The 18,708-nt window shown below is 40.3% G+C and overlaps 1 protein-coding gene across 23 annotated transcripts in view; it reads left to right on the forward strand.

The window, feature by feature from the left end:
• Positions 1-5,278: 5,278 nt before the first annotated feature.
• Positions 5,279-18,708, forward strand: part of TAB3 (TGF-beta activated kinase 1 (MAP3K7) binding protein 3) — a 97,965-nt gene continuing 84,535 nt past the window's right edge. For 19 of the 23 annotated variants that reach the window (XR_014075585.1, XR_014075587.1, XR_014075586.1 and 16 more), the window contains exon 1: positions 5,279-5,458. The gene's annotated coding sequence lies outside the window, so the exon portion shown is untranslated. Of the gene's footprint in view, positions 5,459-11,241; positions 11,348-18,708 lie in introns of those variants that run through there. The other 4 variants (XR_014075588.1, XM_081564342.1, XM_081564353.1 and 1 more) reach the window with 2 other exon arrangements.

Here is an 18,708-nt window from a genome sequence, read left to right on the forward strand (position 1 = left end):
TGTAGAGCATGGGCTCTAGAGGACGGGCTCAGTAGTTGTGGCACACAGGCTTAGTTGCTCTGTGGCATGTGAAATCTTCCCAGTTTAGTTCAGTCACTCAGTGGTGTCCAACTCTTTGCAACCCCATGGACTGCAGCACGCCAGGCCTCCCTGTCCATCACCAACTCCCAGAGCTTGCTCAAACTCATGTCCATTGAATCGGTGATGCCATCCAACCATCTCATCCTCTCTCATCCCCTTCTCCTCCCACCTTCAATCTTTCCCAGCATCAGGGTCTTTTCCAATGAGTCAATTCTTCACATCAGGTGGCCAAAGTATTGGAGTTTCAGCTTCAACATCAGTCCTTCCAATGAACACCCAGGACTGATCTCCTTTAGGATGGACTGGTTGGATCTCCTTGCAGTCCAAGGGACTCTCAAGAGTCTTCTCCAACACCACAGTTCAAAAGAATCAGTTCTTCAGCGCTCAGCTTTCTTTACGGTCCAACTCTCACATCCATACATGACTACTGGAAAAACCATAGCTTTGACTAGACGGAACCTTTGTTGGCAAAGTAATGTCTGCTTTTAATATGCTATCTAGGTTGGTCATAACTTTTCTTCCAAGGAGCAAGTGTCTTTTAATTTCATGGCTGCAGTCACCATCTGCAGTGATTTTGGAGCCCAAGAAAATAAAGTCTGTCACTGTTTCCATTGTTTCCCCATCTATTTGCCATGAAGTGATGGGACCAGATGCCATGATCTTAGTTTTTTGAACGTTGAGTTTTAAGCCAACTTTTTCACTCTTCTCTTTCACTTTCATCAAGAGGCTCTTTAGTTCTTCTTTGCTTTCTGTCGTAAGGGTGGTATCATCTGCATATCTGAGGTTATTGATACTTCTCCCGGCAATCTTGATTCCAGCTTGTGCTTCATCCAGCCCAGCGTTTCTCATGATGTACTCTGCATGTAAGTTAAATAAGCAGGGTGACAATGCACAGCCTTGATGTACTCCTTTCCCGATTTGGAACCAGTCTGTTGTTCCATGTCCAGTTCTAACTGTTGCTTCTAGTAAAGTGTAGGATCTTCCCAGACCAGGGATCAAACCTGTGTCCCCTGCATTGACAGGCAGATTCTTAACCATGGACCACCAGAGAAATGCCTATCCACTTTTTTTTAGATTTCGTTCCCATTTAAGTCACTACAGATCACTGAGTAGAGTTCCCTGGGCTATACAGTAGGTTCTCCTTCTCTGCTTAGTCACTTATTTGTGTCCAACCCTTTGTGACCCTATGGACTGTAACCTGCCAGGCTCCCCTGTCCATGGGATTCTCCAGGCAAGAATGCTGTAGTGGATTGCCATTTCCTTCTCCAGGGGATCTTCCTGACTCAGAGATTGAACCCAGGTCTCCTCTATTGCAGGCGGATGCTTTATCATCTGAGCCACCAGAGAATAATTACCTATTTTATATAGAGTAGTGCATATATGTTAATCTCAGTCTCCCAATTCATTCTGCTTCCCCTCTTGGTAAGTATACATTTGTTTTCTATATCTGTGACTCTACTCCTGCCCTGCAAATAAGTTCACTTGTACCATTTTTCTAGCTTCCACATACAAGCAATATTATATGATATTGGGTTTTTCTTCCTCTTACTTCACTCTGTATAACAATCTCTAGTTATACCCACGTTTCTGCAAATGGCACTATTTCTTTCAGTTTATGGCTGAGTAATACTCCATTTTATATATGTACCACATTTTTATCCATTCCTCTGTCGATGGACATTTAGGTTGCTTCCTGCTGCTGCTGCTAAGTTGCTTCAGTGGTGTTCAACTCTTTGCAACCCTGTGGACCATAGCCCGCCAGGTTCCTCTGTCCATGGGATTCTCCAGGCAAGAATACTGGAGTGGGTTGCCATGCCCTTCTCCAGGTTAGGTTGCTTCCATGTCCTGGCTATTGTAAATAGTGCTACAATGAACACTGGGGAGAGAGCTTCTAGGCCCTTCCCTAAAGGCTCATCAAGAGGTGGCAAAACTGGTTCTGTGACTATGTATAACTTAAACACTTCCTGTAGCTTAAATGAGAGAAGACTAGAAGGGAAATTTTTATTAGTTATCACCTTTGAGAGTGTTGTAGATTTTCTCTCCCATTGGAGAAGGCAAAGCTAAGCAAGGGGACTTCTGAGAGCTGAGCGAGGAGTGTCTTCAAGATATATCATTGTCCAGCTGCTTGGTTACTGAACTGTAGCTGTTAATACCTATAGGTCCAATCTAGAGAGAATTTTAAGAAGAGTCAACCACGTATCTTTGGGGTTTGGAGACCCGTGGCAACATAAACGATACTGCCTGCTTCTTTCCAGAATTCTGAAGGCTGGAAGCTTGCTGAGCAGCAGTGACAGGGTACCACGTCTGTCGTTCAGCATGGCCAGGATATGTGAGTTTCTTATAGATCTAGTGACTTTCACAGAAAGCAAAAAAGGTTGAGCCTCTTGCTTGTGCCCTGCCAGTGGATGAGGGATACCAGAAGTAAGAAGTTGTGGGTATTCTACAGGACGCAGGAAGTGAGAAATTAGAAAAGCTTGATTCATATCAAAGAACCGAGCCACAAGGAAGGTGCTGAAGAATCATACTCACTCCATGAGAGAGCCAGCATTTGGATGCCTGTCACATAGAAGAAATTGACAGCCTAGAGAGGACTTAAAATAGCATCAAAAAGTAAAAGAGACAAGGATCTGAGGAGAGAGAGGCCAAATAGAAGAAAGAGCATCATTTATGTCCTAGGATGTGCTATCACATCTTCTCAGTGGGAGCCTAAGAACCCCCAAATGAAACAGAGAAAGAGCTAATTTTAGACATGTCATGTCCAGAGAGGACAAACCTATCCTATGATTGTACCTGTAAAGCGATAATTTACCATCTTCATTGCCACTCTCTTCCCTAGAAAAGACTGTGGTTAGCAAAACAAGGGGAGAAATAGAAGCCTAAGGAACAGAAGGATAAGGGTCATACCTGCTTCTTGGACTTTAAGCTCCTCACTGAGGGCAGGACCAAACTGCAGAGAAAAGAAACAATTTTAAATCAAGGTCTGAGTTTTGATCATTTTATGGAGCTGCTGGTTGTGTTCCCAACCTTTTTTCTAAAGTCATAATACTGCTTAGAATAAGACCCCATTTTCCAGCCTACCCTGCATGTAGATACAATAACATGGTTAAGTGAGGATAATAACCCATGGTAGTGGCCTTAAAGGAAATGGGGAGGCCTTCCTTTTCCTAATGACTAGAATGTCATGTGGTGCTCAGCCATACTGGACCAAATATACCAGGATGGCAGTCTAGGGATGGTGAAGGAACAGGATAGAAGGAAACTAACTCTTGCTCAGGGCTTCCCAGATGGCGCTAGTGCTAAAGAACCCACCTGCCAATGCAGAAGACATAAGAGATCCCTGGGTTTGATCCCTAGGTTGAGAAGATCCCCTGGAAGAGGGCATGGCAACCCACTCCAGTATTCTTGCCTGGAAAATTCCATGGGCAGAGGAGCCTGATGGGCCCCAGTCCATAGGGTTGCAAAGAGTTGGACACGACTGAAGTGACTTAGCATGCAACTCTTGCTCACTTTGTGGGACAGAGCTGCTGTATTAGTCCACTTATGACATGTAATAAAAGCCTCAGTGTTGCACTACGGTACAGGTTTATTGCTCACTCATGGTTTTGTGAGTTGGCTCGGGCAGTTCTGTTTGGTATGAATCCTTGAACTTGAAGCAAGTTTGCTACAAATGTTTTAACACACTGGTTCCCACTATGTGTGAGTGTGTGACCTGACTGAATGGCCCCCTTTCTGACCACATCCAGCTTCCAAAATAAGTGATTCTCAACACTGCAGTTGCTCTGCTTCAGAACGTTGATCAGGTTCAGCTTTGCACTATGTGTCTCATTCTCATTCCCAGGCTGCAAGGAGACTGGAAGCGCTCAGGACAGAGGCTCCTTCCCATAGCAGCAGTTGGAAGCAGTTTGCCGTTTTCCCACTTGCAGACACTGCATCTCAAGCCTCCCTCAGAGATTCCAGCATCAGGAGATGCTGCTTCCAGCTCAGAGGTTTCAGCTCCACAATGCCCCTGGTCTAAATATCCAAATTATAATGATTGGAATAATCCTAACCGCTTTCCTTGGTTCCACCAGCTCTAGGCATAGGAGCTGCTTCATGCAGTTGCTACGTCAACAATATAGTAAAAGAGTTCTCTTGCCTTTTCAGTCATCTAATGATGAATTCTTTAAATTCTCTCTGTGAAAATAATCGGGATGGTTTCTTTCGTGACATCTCCCCGACTAATTCACTGGACTAAATCCCATGACTGTGAGACACCCCTCAAGAATTTTCTCGCCCCTAGGATCTGTCTCCCCTCATTTCTATCACAGAATTCACTGTGCTTAACTATCATAGTTTTTTTCTTGCCAGTCTCCATCCTACGCCAACAAATCCCTGAGGTCAGAGCACATGTTTCCTCAGTGACTGGCACATAGGAAAAACTCTGAAAAACACTGAGTTTGAATGAATGAATAAATGAAAGAGCGAGGAAAAATAAAACAGGAACAAAAGCAGCTGTTTTAGTATGAGATTTGGAAGACTCCTGTAGCGCCAAAATGAAAGAGAAAGTTAGATGGTGCCGTGGGAAATAGGAGGACTGTGGCTGCACACAGCAAGCGAACCGAGAACAGGAAGGGGCAGCTGAGGCTTTTTGCAAAGAATACTCGGTGACAGGGAGAGTAGGGAGAGGAAAGGGTTGAAGGATTCCCAGAGCCTCCAAAGTGTGCAGGTTGTTTGAACTCTCGAGGGATGACCAAGCCTTAAGTGACGTCGCTCACTTCGCCTCCGGGTCCCGCCCAGTCCTTGCCCGGGTTTCAGTTCAGGTTACTCCGCCCCCTCCGTCTCTGCCCCGCGCCTCCGGAGGAAACAGGTAAAACACGGAGAACTGGGTACTAGGTCAGGAGTTGTTTGGGGCATGCGTCCTCGTCGTTCCGCGCGCAGGCGCAGTAATTTTCGTCGGGTGCTGCCCGTTTCCGATTTGGGGTAGCGTTTGAAGTCAGTTCAGGCTACCCTCATTGACCGCCTTTCCCATGGGTCCCCGCCCTCCCGTGTTTGTGGGGGAAGCCTCGCGAGATCGCCATCGGCCGTCCCCGACGGCGCCATCTTTGTGCCTGGCGAGCGACGGCGCTCAACGCGAGCCCTGAAGCTGGAGGTCTGCTTGCCAAGCTCTCGCCGAGACCGGATCCAGGAAATACGAGGCGGGCCTCGGTGGGAGGGACGCACTGAAGGAGGAGGGAGGAAAGGGGGCGGCGGCGGCTCTCACCGGACTCGGGCCCCGCTCGGCGCGCACCCAAGGGGGGTCGGGCGGGGAAGCGGCGCCGGGCCCGGACCCCCCGCAGGAGCTGGCGGCTGGTGTGAGGGCGAGGCGGCGGCAGCGGCCAAGAGGGAGCAGCGGCTGCGGGTGAGTGTCCTCGAGGAGGCCCGGCACCTGCCCGAGCCGGGGCGTCGGGAGGGGCCCCTGGGTCGTCTCGGTGACCCCGCTCCCTGGCGGTGGGCGTGTGCTGGGCTGCGGGTATCCCGCAGACTTGTCTCGGCCTGGGGCTGCGGCGGACTCGGAGCACTGCAGGGCTGCCGGAGGTCTGCGCAGGGCCTGGCGCGCCCGCCCGGGACGCCCCGGGAGGCCGAGAAGAGAGGGAGTGGCCGGGGGCCTGGGTTGGCCTTCGCCCCCCAGCAGAGGGGATGATGTCCTTCCTCGCCGGACCCTGGGCATTGCAAACAGTGAACCTCTGTGTACTGGCTTCAAGCCCCCCAAAAGCGTTTGGAAATGAAGACTAGCAGGGTTGGGGTTGTTGAGGGTGTTGAGAGAACCTGGGGAAGACTAGTAGCGGTAGGAGTTAATTGTTTGAAAAGACGTTTGCCAATGATTGTTGGCAGGTGTGGAGTAAGGCGAACATACTGTCGACGTTCTTTTAAAGAAGATCACACAAGCAGTCCTCTGAGGTCCAAAACAGAGTTATTCCCAGTTGGAGTTCTATAGTTTAGTGCTGTGTGCCAGCTCATTAAAGTGCCTAAATAAACGCAGGACTTGGGGAGGGGATGGGGGACAAGGTGGGTTAAAAAGTAAGCTGCATGTAAAGTCAAAAGTTCATACCATTGATGCAAAGCATTTTTGTCCTTACTGAAACGTAATTTATTTTAAATTGCTTAAGAAAACTTGTCACCTTTGGTCCAGACACTGCTTGTCAATTCCATCAGTTCCTCAGTGACATTTGTCAATCAGACAATAATTTTGGCTTCTCATGTATTCTGGTTTGTAAAAGAACAAGAATGAGTGGGCAAGTAGAACAACTTGACAAACTTAGTTTCTTTTACACACTTTTTCCTTTTGGAACGATAAGGGGATTTAGTTTATGTCTTTGCAGATATTTTGCAATAATATACCAGAACATTTGTAAGAAGAAAGAAGCATTTCTATTAAGAAAGGGCTTTTGAGAGGAGAGTTTAATGTTTCACAGTATTCACTTTTAAAGGCATCATCCTAGCTTTTAAAAGCAGTACCATAGGCATCACCTCTGGTAAGGTTTTTTTTTTTTTAATGTACCTAAGTTTTTTTTATTGGAGTATAGATGATTTTACAGTGTTCTCTTAGCCATGGTAAGTTTTGTGGTGGTATCTTTTATGAATACCGGAAGAATGCAGACATATATACATACATAATTTTAAATGCATGTATGATAGGAAGTGTTTCAATTTTAGCCCCTTCCCCCTTACAGCCTTCGTAATCAACGGACTTTAGTGAAAGTAAATATTACATATGTGATTTTTATCTTTACATTTGACAGGACATAATGATCTGTGTTCTGTCACTCTGAATTTTCTTCCACATGTTTCTTTGACACTGTCAACACACTCTGTACAGTTTGTATTGGAGCAGAGGGAACAAACATTGAGAATTCAGACACTGGGCTTGGTGGGTTATGCATGTTTGCATTTAATCCTCATAGCTATTGTGTGCTAAAGGTAATAATGTTATCTTTGTTTTACAGATAAGGACACTAACCTCCAGTATTCTTCAGTAACTTTCCTGAGTAGGTCATATAGCTGGTAAATTGTGGAGCTAGAACTCAAACTGATGTGTGTGTGATTCTAGAGTATGTGCTTTTTCTACTATACTCTGCATAAGTATATGTGCTGACTAATACACATTTTGGGAAAATGGAAATTTTTGTTACAAAGAAATCTTTCAGTTCTGTTGGTAATCTTAAAAGCAGTTGGTGTCCTTGGTTGAAAATTATCTAATTTTTTTTCCTTTTCACATGTATTAATCTTCTAGCCAGAGTAACATTTTAGCACAAGCCTGCTGATTAGTGAGAATTCCTAGTAGCTGGTAGTGACCTATCTGAAATTCAGATGTTTTCAGTAACTTTGCCTTCAGTTTCAGCATGCCAAAGATACTTCAGAGATCAAATATCTTGTTTATTCTGGTCCTGAGTAGTTTTTGAAATTATATGACTAAAATAAAATATTAACTATTTATAAGGATTTGAATTTGCTTTATCATAACTTGGAGGTTTATGCACACATATCCACCCACCTACTCACCCACCCACCTACCTTCTCCAGCAAGCGAAGTACTTGATAGCAGATGCTGTTTTTCTTTTCTGTAATTTGGTACAGAGGTTTTGGACCAAGTTTGTATTTTGCAGAAAAATACAGCAGCTGTTCTGGGATCCAGCATAATCTTTTAGGGGACTAGGGAGTGAAAGACCATCTGAGATGTTGGTGAAACAGTAGAAACATCTTCCCAGTGTGTGGCCCATTGTTCACTTTTGTCCCCCACTGGTCTCTGCTCTTGCATGTTTGTCACGATGCTGAACTTGCCTACCTGACCGTTATCTCTGCTCAAGAGAGAGTTCAACTGGAAGAGCAGCCGCTGAAAGCTGAAATTAAAAAAGAAAACAAACACTAAGTGCTGGCACTCATCTTCTAGCAGGTCATTTGGTTAAGTTTACCTGTCAAATTAATTAACGCAGGCTGGAAGTTCTGGAAACATGGACATAAGAGGGTGGAGGAAAAAGAAGTCCTGCGCTTCTCAGGACGCATCTGTTCATGTTTTATGGAGGTTGGAGCTTTGCTTGTAATATAATATCTTGAAGTCTTCATGGGTCATGTTTGGTAATGATTGAGCAAGTTTTTCTTAATAGGTGCACTCCCAAGAATGGGTTAAATAAATTCCTTATTTGTGAAGGTTAATTACTCATGATATTTGGGCTGTTGGGCCAAAAAAGTCAATAAATGATAATGTAAGTGAGTGCTCATCAAGTCAATAAAAAAGCCCTTCTGAAATGATTTATATTGCCAGTGTATTAAAAAAAAGATACCAGGAAATTGTCTCATATGTATTTAGAAGTTTATCTTCATACCTGCCTCATAATAAGCCTCAGTTTATTACCATGACCACAAATATTCATGTCGGAAAGTGAAATGGTCCTGATGAAATATTTGAAACTGTCAAAATGAATTCTAAATATTTAAGAACATATATGATACTTTGATTTATTGGCAGTTCTGTTAATTTATTTGTCTGACCCTCCAATATCTTACTTCCCCCCTGCTTCAAATTTCTGTCCTTACTTTCCTTCCTCTCTTTCTGACCCTGTTTTTGTTGGTACCTGGAGCTTTCCCTTAGTTCTCAGTTGACACTGAGGTCCTCAGCAGAATGGATGATGACAAAGAGAGCAAAGAAACTCTTCTAGGTCCACTCCCCTTCTCCAGATCCATGTGCTCTATGAGGTCAAGAGGGACCCGGACAAGACCCCTTAACTCACTGCATTCTTTATTGCACAGGAGAATAAGAGTAGCCAGAAAGAGGGAGGCTTTAGTCAAGACTCTTCCTGCGGTTTCTTTCTTTTCCTTGTCTCGTAAGCATTAAGGGGGAAAGTTGGTAACAGCACATCTGCTGTGGGAATAGCCACTGTTCCCTCATTGTCTTTTGCAGTCCAGCCCAACCCTCACACGCTTTTGCCTTGCTTCTTTTAGCTGCCATCCCACCCTTCCTTTACTCCCAAGTAAGTGTTGCCTTCTCATCCCAGGATCTCCTTCCACCACAGTGCTGCCCTTTTGTCCTTCTAACTCTGAAGCCTAGTACACTGTCCACTGCCCTCTTTCATACCTTTCCTCCTGCTTGGCCTTGATCATGGAAGCCTAGGCCTGTGGTTCTAGGGGAGCTGACTCAGTTAAGAGGAGGGAAGAATTCTTTTTTACTTCCAAGGTTTAATGGGGCAGGGATATTCTTTTATTCTTGACTGCTAAATGAGTTTTCTGATAGAAACATTGCTCATGAAGGTTCAGTATTTTATTATACTTCTGTATCCTTATGGTTGTTTAAGCTTTAGTGGACTGTCTTGGAAGCTTGGCACACTGGATCTTTGTTTCCTGGGAAGGCGAGTTCGAGGCTCAAGTAGATGACTGAAAAAACCAGTTTGCACTCCAGAAGTTATTTGGGGTTGTGTGCTTTTTGTTACTCAGTGGGATGGTAGGGAGCAGATGTTTAGCTATCCAAAATCACATGTTAGGTGAATCAGGTGGCTCTTTGCGGAGATAAGCTGATAGTCTTTTTAGATGGTCAGTGGAGAATTTCTGAATTTAGACATGTGTTTTGAAATACAATTGAAGTTCAGTCTATCCAGGATTAATGTTTGTCCTTGGAGCAGATGTTACAGTGTTGTGGAAAGAACAGAGTTTTTCTTTATCATGAAAGAATATCTTGTTCCCACTATTTCTTGCTGCTGTTCTGAAACTTTTCAAGGGTATTGAACTATTGTAGTTATTTTACCCAAGTTTCTTTACTTAGTGATAAACATGGACAGTGTGTTTTAAGTTTTACTAGTTTGTTGTTGAAGTTGCATGCTATTACCACCATTTGTATTGTTCAAGCAAGTAAGGAATTTCAAAGTGATAAAAGCAAAGGAAAATACATTTAAATTTTGTTATCCCTAAATGTGTTCAGTCTTAGCTTGTTTGAAGGACATATTGCTAATAAGGGCTTCCCTGATAACTCAGTTGGTCAAGAATCCGCCTGCAATGCAGGAGACCCCAGTTCTATTCCTGGGTTGGGAAGATCCACTGGAGAAGGGGTGGGCTACCCACTGCAGTATTCTTGGGCTTCCCTTGTGGCTCAGCTGGTAAAGAATCTACCTGCAATATGGGAGACCTGGGTTCGATCCCTGGGTTGGGAAGATCCCCTGGAGAAGGGAACGGCTACCCACTCCAGTGTTCTTTCCTGGAGAATCCCATGGTCAGAGGAGCCTGGCAGGCTACAGTCCATGGAGTCACAAAGAGTTGTACATGACTGAGCCACCGAGCACACTCTCATGCCCTTTGTTTAAGAGTTTACCAAATTATTTAATTACACACAGATTGCAGTGGTTAAAATATAATCTCTAGGGGTAAAATGCTCAGATATTCAAATCTTAACTTTTCACACTAACTAGCTCTGTGATCTTGGGCAAGTTGCTTAATCTCTGACCTGTTCCCTCATTTTTGAAATTGAGATAATGTAATATCTACCTCACAGGATTTTCTTGAAGGTTAAATGAGCCAGAGGATGCGTAGTATTTAGAACATGCCTGGCAATGGTAAATGCTCAAAAAGAGTTAGTCCTGTTATTACTTTGTCATCATCATTATTACTGCTGCTATTACTACTTTAGCTGCCTTCTGATATGATACCCCTTCTGTTCTGGGAGTTTGTGTGTATGTGTAAGATATATTTGTTTATTCTGTAATAGTTTTTTAATGCAAAACTTGGGAGTGGCAGGGAGAGCCGTATAGAGAGCAGTATATTCATTGTTGGATACATCCAAAATCAGCCACAGTGCAGAAAATCCATAAAATATTAAACTAATTTTTCCAGTAGACAAAAGGATCTGTGCCACTTTGACATTATGAGCAAAACTGGGTTATTTGAGTAACCAGAGTCTTTATTAAAATTTGTGTAAATATAAGGCCAGAGTCTATGTAGACAGAGCTTTAATTTCTAAATGGTTCATTTATAAGTGTTACTTTTTGAAAATCAGCACCAATTTCCCACAGAAATAATGTCCCATATGGCCTTCAGATTCCCAGGCCAGCCCAACATATCTGAATTTGAGGACTGATTGTACTATAAAAACGAACTTCTATGTATAACAATGTCTCAACAAGAATATGCACTGAGTTCATCTGGTACAGAGAGATTATGAACACAATCTTAAAGATGGAGTGTTGGGGTCACATTCGTTCACAATCCTAGCAAGAACTCCCAAGCCTTGGGCAGAGAGCTTTCTTTTCTGGTGGAAGCTAAGCACAGGGTAAGTAGTGGGACCTGGTCTCTAGAAGGCAGGTTTTTCTTGGCTTGCCTCCTCAAAATGCTGTGTAGTGTAGTTGTTGTTCAGTCGCTAAGTTGTGTCTGAATCTTTGTGACCCCATGGATTGCAGCACGCCTAGTGGTTGCCGACAAATTTCTGTTCTGTCACGGAACCTCTCATGTAAAATGTAGATGTAAGTACTGCTTACTTTACAAGGTTTGGGGCAGTGTTAAATGTGTTAATACATATAAAGCAGTTAAAACAGCACCTGGCCCATTGGTGAGTGCATAATAAATGTTATATGTGTATGTGTGTGTGTGTGTGTGTGTATGTGTTATTAAGCTTTGGCTGTTCATTTCACATATCTCTTGTAGTTAAATAGAATTATTCTCCTCCCTTTCCACTGAGAAATACTTTCATAGCTTTTCATTTTCATCCCTGCCTAAAATAAGCATCTTTTTTTTTTTGAGGCTTTTCTGGGAGTTTATTTTATAATATTGAAGCATTGGAGAAATAGGTGACTCTTTACTCTTTAAGTTAAGAGTCCCTTCTGTGTGTATCTCCTCATCCCCGTTTTAGGCCTTGTAGGGATGTGGAGATGCATTGCCTGAAAATACTGACTGTGGATCAGAATTGAGGTATAAACTTTTTTGCTTCTGGTAGTTCTTTTAAAAAATAGGCAAAAATAGAACAGAGTTCCCGTATACTCTTCATCCAGGTATATGTAGCAGTGGTATGTTTGTCAAAACTAAGACGCTAACATTAGTATATTATTATTAGCTAAACTGAGATTTATTTGATTTCACTAGTTTTCCTACTACTGTCCTGTCCTGTTTTAGGATCCATTTGAGGGTACCATGTTGCATTTAGTTACTAGGTCATTTTTAATCTTTAGGGGATATGTTTCTGTGGCCATAAAACCATTTTCTGATTTAATCTTTCTACAGGTCCTCAAAAGGCCAGGTGTTTCCCCTAGGGATGTCTAGTTCAGGGATTCATCTTGGCAGTGAACTTTATAGTTTGAAATAAAAGAAGAGTCCTACGATAGAGGAAAGAATCCTGTGGTGTTAGGGTGGAGACTAAAGCATTTTTTATAATTTAAAAATATGTTGGACTAAACGGGTTATTTCATGTATTGTTTGTTCGCTTTTGATGAATTTAGCTTCAGAATGACAAGACGTCTTTTTAAATCGTTAAAGATATATAAAAGGCATACTTCATATTGGATATAGAAGCTAACTGGAATGAATTGCAGAAAGTACTTGTAATTCTGGTTGAGAAATTAATGTTAAGTTTGTACAATAACTTGTTGCTAATTTAGCACATTTGTTTATTTATATGTATTGGCCTCAGTGTGAGATCATGATTGATCTTATTTTGTCTTTTTCAGGAGTACTGTATGCTATAGGTGCCATTGTCATTCTAAATTGTCACATATACCTTACATTTGATGTCACGGTCATCATTTAGTGTAAACAGAAAGTTATCTGTTAGGTTGCACGTCATGAACTTTACTTTAGAAAGTCTTATCTTTTCTTCCCCAGAAATAGTATTTGGCTATTAGTCATGGATGGCAAACAAATTAATTTTGGGTTGGTAACATTTGGATGAAAATGTTTTAATTGAATGTGGTATGTATTAGGGACCCTGCCAATAAACAAACCCTTGGTGGGTTGAAGTCCCCTAGAACTTATAGAAAACTGGGAGAGGGGAGAACTTAAATAGCTTCAGTTGTTTCTACTTATCAAGAGCTGCTTATGACCTTGGACAAATCACCCAATTTCAAAGGACCTTACTTTCTTTGTTTGTGAATTTAGGAGATTTGACTAGATGTGTCAGTCTATTCATTTCTAAGATTTGAAAGAACCTCTTATTTAATGAAAAGCTATATATAGCACAGGGAACTATATTCAGTATCCTGTGATAAACCATAATGGAGAAAAATGTGAAAAAGAATGTATATATAACTGAATCACTTTGCTGTACTGCAGAAATTAACACAACATTGTAAATCAACTTACTTGAATAAAATAAACTGAAACCCTTATAAGATCATGTTGCTTGTCTTGCATCTTTATGAATCAGTATTAGTAATCTAGATATAAATCAATTTATCTTTTGAGGTTTGAATAATTACAAACCACTGTTACTGTAAGTTTAAGAATCTCCAGTTGGTTTGAGAGCTCTAGCAATATTTTTTGGTAATTAGCATATTATTTGATACCTACTTTTTAAAATTTTTGTTCTTTAATTTCTGTGCTTTGCCCTGAAAGCAGTGGACTTCAAACTTGCTCTCATATCCTCTAATCAATTTTGAAAATTAGGTACCCCTTTGTGTACCCTTTTGGTCACTTACTGCCCTCTAACCATTTCCCTGACTTTTAACATCACAGATTGGTTTTGCCTATTTTGTATTTTATATAAATAGAATTCTACTGTATTCTCTTGTGCAACATTAGAATATAGATAAACCTCAAATTATGAATGTGAGATTTATCTACATTGTGTATAGTTGTTAAGTGTTCTTTCTCATTACTGTATATTTCATTGTGTGAATATATCATTATGTATTCTCTTGTTGATGGATATGTAGGTAGGTCTCAGTTTTTGACTTTGGAGTAGGCAAAAATTTCTTAAACAGGACTTTTTCAATGATACATATTTGTTTTAGAGTTGTGACTGGAGAATGAGAAAACTGGCTTGGCATCTGTAAACAATTTTGAAACCGCTAATATATGGTAAAATGTTTTACTTTGTAAATCTTAAAGTGTCAATCAATATTTATAACTAGATCCAGATGCTGTGCTTTTATAACTTTTCGGTGGAATTCCTTCAGAAATGTGTCATGTACTTCCTTGCTTATTTTGACTTGCTGATTTGTAGAAGTTCTTTACTATATGCTAGAAATGAGCTCTCATTGTGTATATATACCATAGTTTCCTTCATTCATTCTTTGATGGACACTTAGGTTGTTTCAATATTTTCACCATTATAAATAATGCTGCAGTGAACATGGGGGTGCATATAACTTTCCAGATTAGTGGTTTTGTTTTCTTTAGATAAATACCCCAACAGAATTGCTGTACTGTATGCTAGTTTTATTTTTAATATTTTTGAGAAACCTCCCCACTGTTTTCCATAGTGGCTGTACCAATTTACGTTACCACCAACAGTGCACAAGCATTCACTTTTCTCTACGTCCTTGCTAGCATTTGTTATTTCTTGTCTTTTTAATAATAGTCATTCTGAGAGATGTGAGGTGGTCTCTCATTGTGGTTTTGATTTACATTTCTCTGATGATTAGTAATGTTAAGCAGCTTTTCATGTACCTTTTGGCCATCTGTATGTCTTCTTTGGAAAAATGTCTATATTCATATCTTCTGCCAAATTTTTAATCATGTTTTTTTCCATGCTGTTGAGTTATGTGTGTTCTTTGTCTATTTTGAATATTAGCCCTTTATCAGATAAATGATTGGAAAATATTTTTTCCCATTCTATAGGTTGCTTTTTCATTTCTTAATGGTTTCTTTCTCTGTGTAGAAGCATTTTTGTTTTAAAGTAATCCCACTTGTTTTTTTGCTTTTTATGTCAGGCCCCAAAATAATTACCAAGACCTATGTCAAGGAGCTTACTGCCTGTTTTCTTCTGGGACTTTTATGGTTTAGAGTATTATGTTCAAGTCTTTAATCCATTTTGAATTAACTTTTGTGTATAGTGTAATATAGTGGTCCATTTATTGTTTTGCATGTGACTGTCCAGTTTTCTCAACACCATTTATTGAAGAGACTGTCATTTTCCCAATATATATTCTTGGCTTCTGTGTTGTAATGGACTGTCTATTTCTGTTCCATTGATCTATATGTCTGTATTTATGCCAACTCCATACTATTTTGATTAGTATAGCTTTGTAATATAGTTTGAAACTGGGAAGCATGATGCTTCCAGCATTTTTATTTCTCATGATTGCATTGATTATTGGTTGTCTTTGGTGATTGCGTATAAATTTTAGGATTGTTTGTTCTCTTTTTGTGAAAAATACCATTGGAATTTTGATAGGAATTTCATTGAATCTGTGGATTGCTTTAGGTAGTATGGACATTTTAACAATATTAATTCTCCCAATTCATAGGCATGTACTATCTTTTTTTCTGTCTTCAGTTTCTTTCAACAATGTCTTGTAGTTTTCAGTATATAGATCTTTAACCTCCTTCATTAGGTTTATTCCTTGGTAGTTTATTCTTTTTGATGTGGTTGTAAATGGGATTGTCTTCTTGATTTCTCTGTGCTATGCTGTACTTAGTCACTCACTCGTATCCGACTCTTTGTGACCCCGTGGACTATAATATAGCCCACTAGGCTTCTCTGTCCATAGGGATTCTCCAGGCAAGAATACTGGAGTGGGTTGCCATGCCCTCCTCCAGAGGATCTTCCTGACTCAGGGATCTAACCCAGGTCTCCCGCATTGCAGGCGGATTCTTTACTGTCTGAGCCATCATGTTATTTGTATAACAAAAGTTTTTTGTGTATTGATTTTGTATCTTTTAGTTTTATTGAATTCGTTTATTGGTTATAACAGTTTTTTGATGGAGTCTTAAGAGTTTTCTATATATGATACCATGTCATCTGCAAATATTGATAGTTCTTTGTTTCCAGTTTGAATGCTTTTTATTTCTTGCCTAATTTTTTGGCTAGGTCTTCCAATGCTATGTTGAATAAAAGTGATGAGAGTGGACATTTTTAGCTTGTTCCTGATCATAGAGGAAAAGCTTTCAGCTTTATACTTTTGAATATGATATTAGCGGTAGACCTGTACATATATCTTTCCACTCCCTCTGGACCCACTTTCTTGAGAATTTTAATCATGAATGAATGTTGAATTTTGTCAAATGTTTTTTCTGTATCTATTGAGATGATCATATGATTTTTATCCTTTATCTTGTTAATGTAGTACATCGTATTGACTGATTTGCAGCTATTGCACCATCCTTGCCTCCCTGGAATAAACCCTTTGATTATAGCATATGGCTCTTCTAATGTACTGTTGATTTTCATTTGCTAATACTTTGTTGAGAATTTTTCCTCTATGTTCATCAAGTATATTGGACTGTAGTTTTCTTTGCTTTGATATCCTTGTCTAATTTTAGTATCAGCCCAATTCTGGCCTTTTAAAATGAGTTTGAAAGTGTCCTCTTCTGGTTTTTTTTGTTGTTGTTGTTGTTGTTGTTTTTTCTCTCTTCTGTCTTTTGGAAAGAGTTTGGGAGGGATTTGTATTCATTCTTTGAATGTTTGGTAGACTTCACCAATGGAGCTCTCAGATCCTGGACTCTTCTTGTTGGGAGATTTTTGGTTACTGATTCAGTCTCCTTAATAGTAATTGATCTATTTGCTTTTTCTATTTCTTCATGATTCACTCTTGAAAGATTGTGTGTTTGTAGGAATTTATTCATTTCTTTCAGGTTGTCCACTTTATTGATACTTAATTGTTCATTGTGGTCTCTTATGATCCTTTGTATTTCTGTGGTATCCCTTGTAAAGGTTTGTCAGTTTTGTCTACTTTTTCAAAGAACCAGCTCTTAGTTTCATTGATCTTTTCTGTTGTCATTTTGGTCTCTATTTCATTCATTTCCACTCTGATCTTTGTTATTCCTTCATTCTGCTAACTTTGGACTTCCTTTTTTCCTCTTCTAGTTCCTTGAAGTGTAATATTCTGTTGTTTATTTGCATCTTTATTGTTTCTTCAGGTAGGCTTTTGTTACTATGAACTTCCCTCTTAGAACTGCTTTGTTGCATCTCATAATTTTGGTGTATTTTCATTTGTTTCAAGGTATTTTTTGCATGTGTGTGTTAGTTGCTCAATCGTGTCAGACTCTTTGCATCCCCGTGGCCTGTAGCCCACCAGGCTCTTCTGTTCATGGAATTCTCCAGGCAAAAATACTGGAGTGGGTAGCCATTTCCTTCTCCAGGGGAATCTTCCCAACCCAGGGATTGAACTCAGGTCTCCTGCATTGCAGGCAGATTCTTTATCATCTGAGCCACCAGGGATTTCTCTGTTGACCTATTAGTTGTTTAGTAACATGTTTAATCGCCACATGTTAATGAATTTTTCAGTTTTCCTCTTGTAATTGATTTCTAATTTATACCATGTTTGGGAAAGATGCTTGATATAGGTTTATTTCTTCGTAAAACTGTTTGGTAAGTTATATTTTTAAAAATTTGTCCTTTTAATCTGAATTTTCAGTTTATCAGCATTAAATTATACTTTTATCATTTGTTTGTCTTCAGATTCCTCAGTGAAGATCCCTCCTTTTATTCTTTTTTTTTTAATGGCCTTGAGGTATAACCATACAGCTTCCACATTCAGTGGTTTTTATAGCATTCACAGATTTGTACAACCATCAGCATAATCAATTCAGGACAAAAAGATATGCTGCACCCATTAGCAGTCACTCCCCATTTTCCACAAGCTACTTCTTGCCCCATCAGCCCTAGGCAGTCACAAATCTTTTTGCCTGTATAGATTTGTTTCTTCTATAATTTTCATGTAAATTGAATCATGCAATTTGTGGCCCTTTGGCGCTGGCTTATTTGACTTAGCATAATGGTTTCAAAGTTCATTTATGTTGTAGCATATATCAGTACAGTTGACTCTTGAACAATAGGAGTTTGAGTTGTGTGGGTCCACTTACATGGGGACTTCTATCAGTAGAAAATGCTGCAGTACAACACAATCCACATTTCATTTAATCTGCAAATATGGAACAGTGAATATAGAGGAACCGTGTATATGGACGAATCATGTATATGGAGGACCAACTATAAATTATACTCAGATTTTCAACTGTGTGAAGGGTTAGCAACCTTAATCCTTATGTTGTTCAAGGGTCGACTGTACTTTGTTTCTCTTTGCTACCAGATAATATTATGCTGCTTATGCTGTATGGATATACCATATTTCATTTAATCATTCATCAGTGGATGGACATTTGAGTTGTTCTTGCTTTTTGGCTAGTGGGAATAATGCTGCCATGAATATTCATGGACAAGTTTTTGGGTAGATATGTATTCATTTTTCTCGGACCTTTTTCATTCTTGATACTGGGTATATTACCTTTTTTTTTTTTTCCTCCCTGTATTTTTTTTAACTTTTTATTTTACATTGGAATATAGCCACTTAACAATGGGTTGTGATAGTTTCAGGTGGACAGCTAAGGAACTTAGCCATACATGTTATCTGTTCTCTCCCAAACTCCCTTCCCATCCAGGCTGCCACATTACACTAAGCAGGGTTCCCTGTCCTATACAGTAGGACTTTGTCGGTTATCCATTTTAAATATAGCAATGTGTACATGTCAGTCCTAACTCCC

This window comes from Giraffa tippelskirchi, chromosome X (assembly GCF_054371585.1).
Source record: "Giraffa tippelskirchi isolate mGirTip1 chromosome X, T2T-mGirTip1v1.2.pri, whole genome shotgun sequence".
In the NCBI taxonomy this organism is placed as follows: domain Eukaryota; kingdom Metazoa; phylum Chordata; class Mammalia; order Artiodactyla; family Giraffidae; genus Giraffa; species Giraffa tippelskirchi.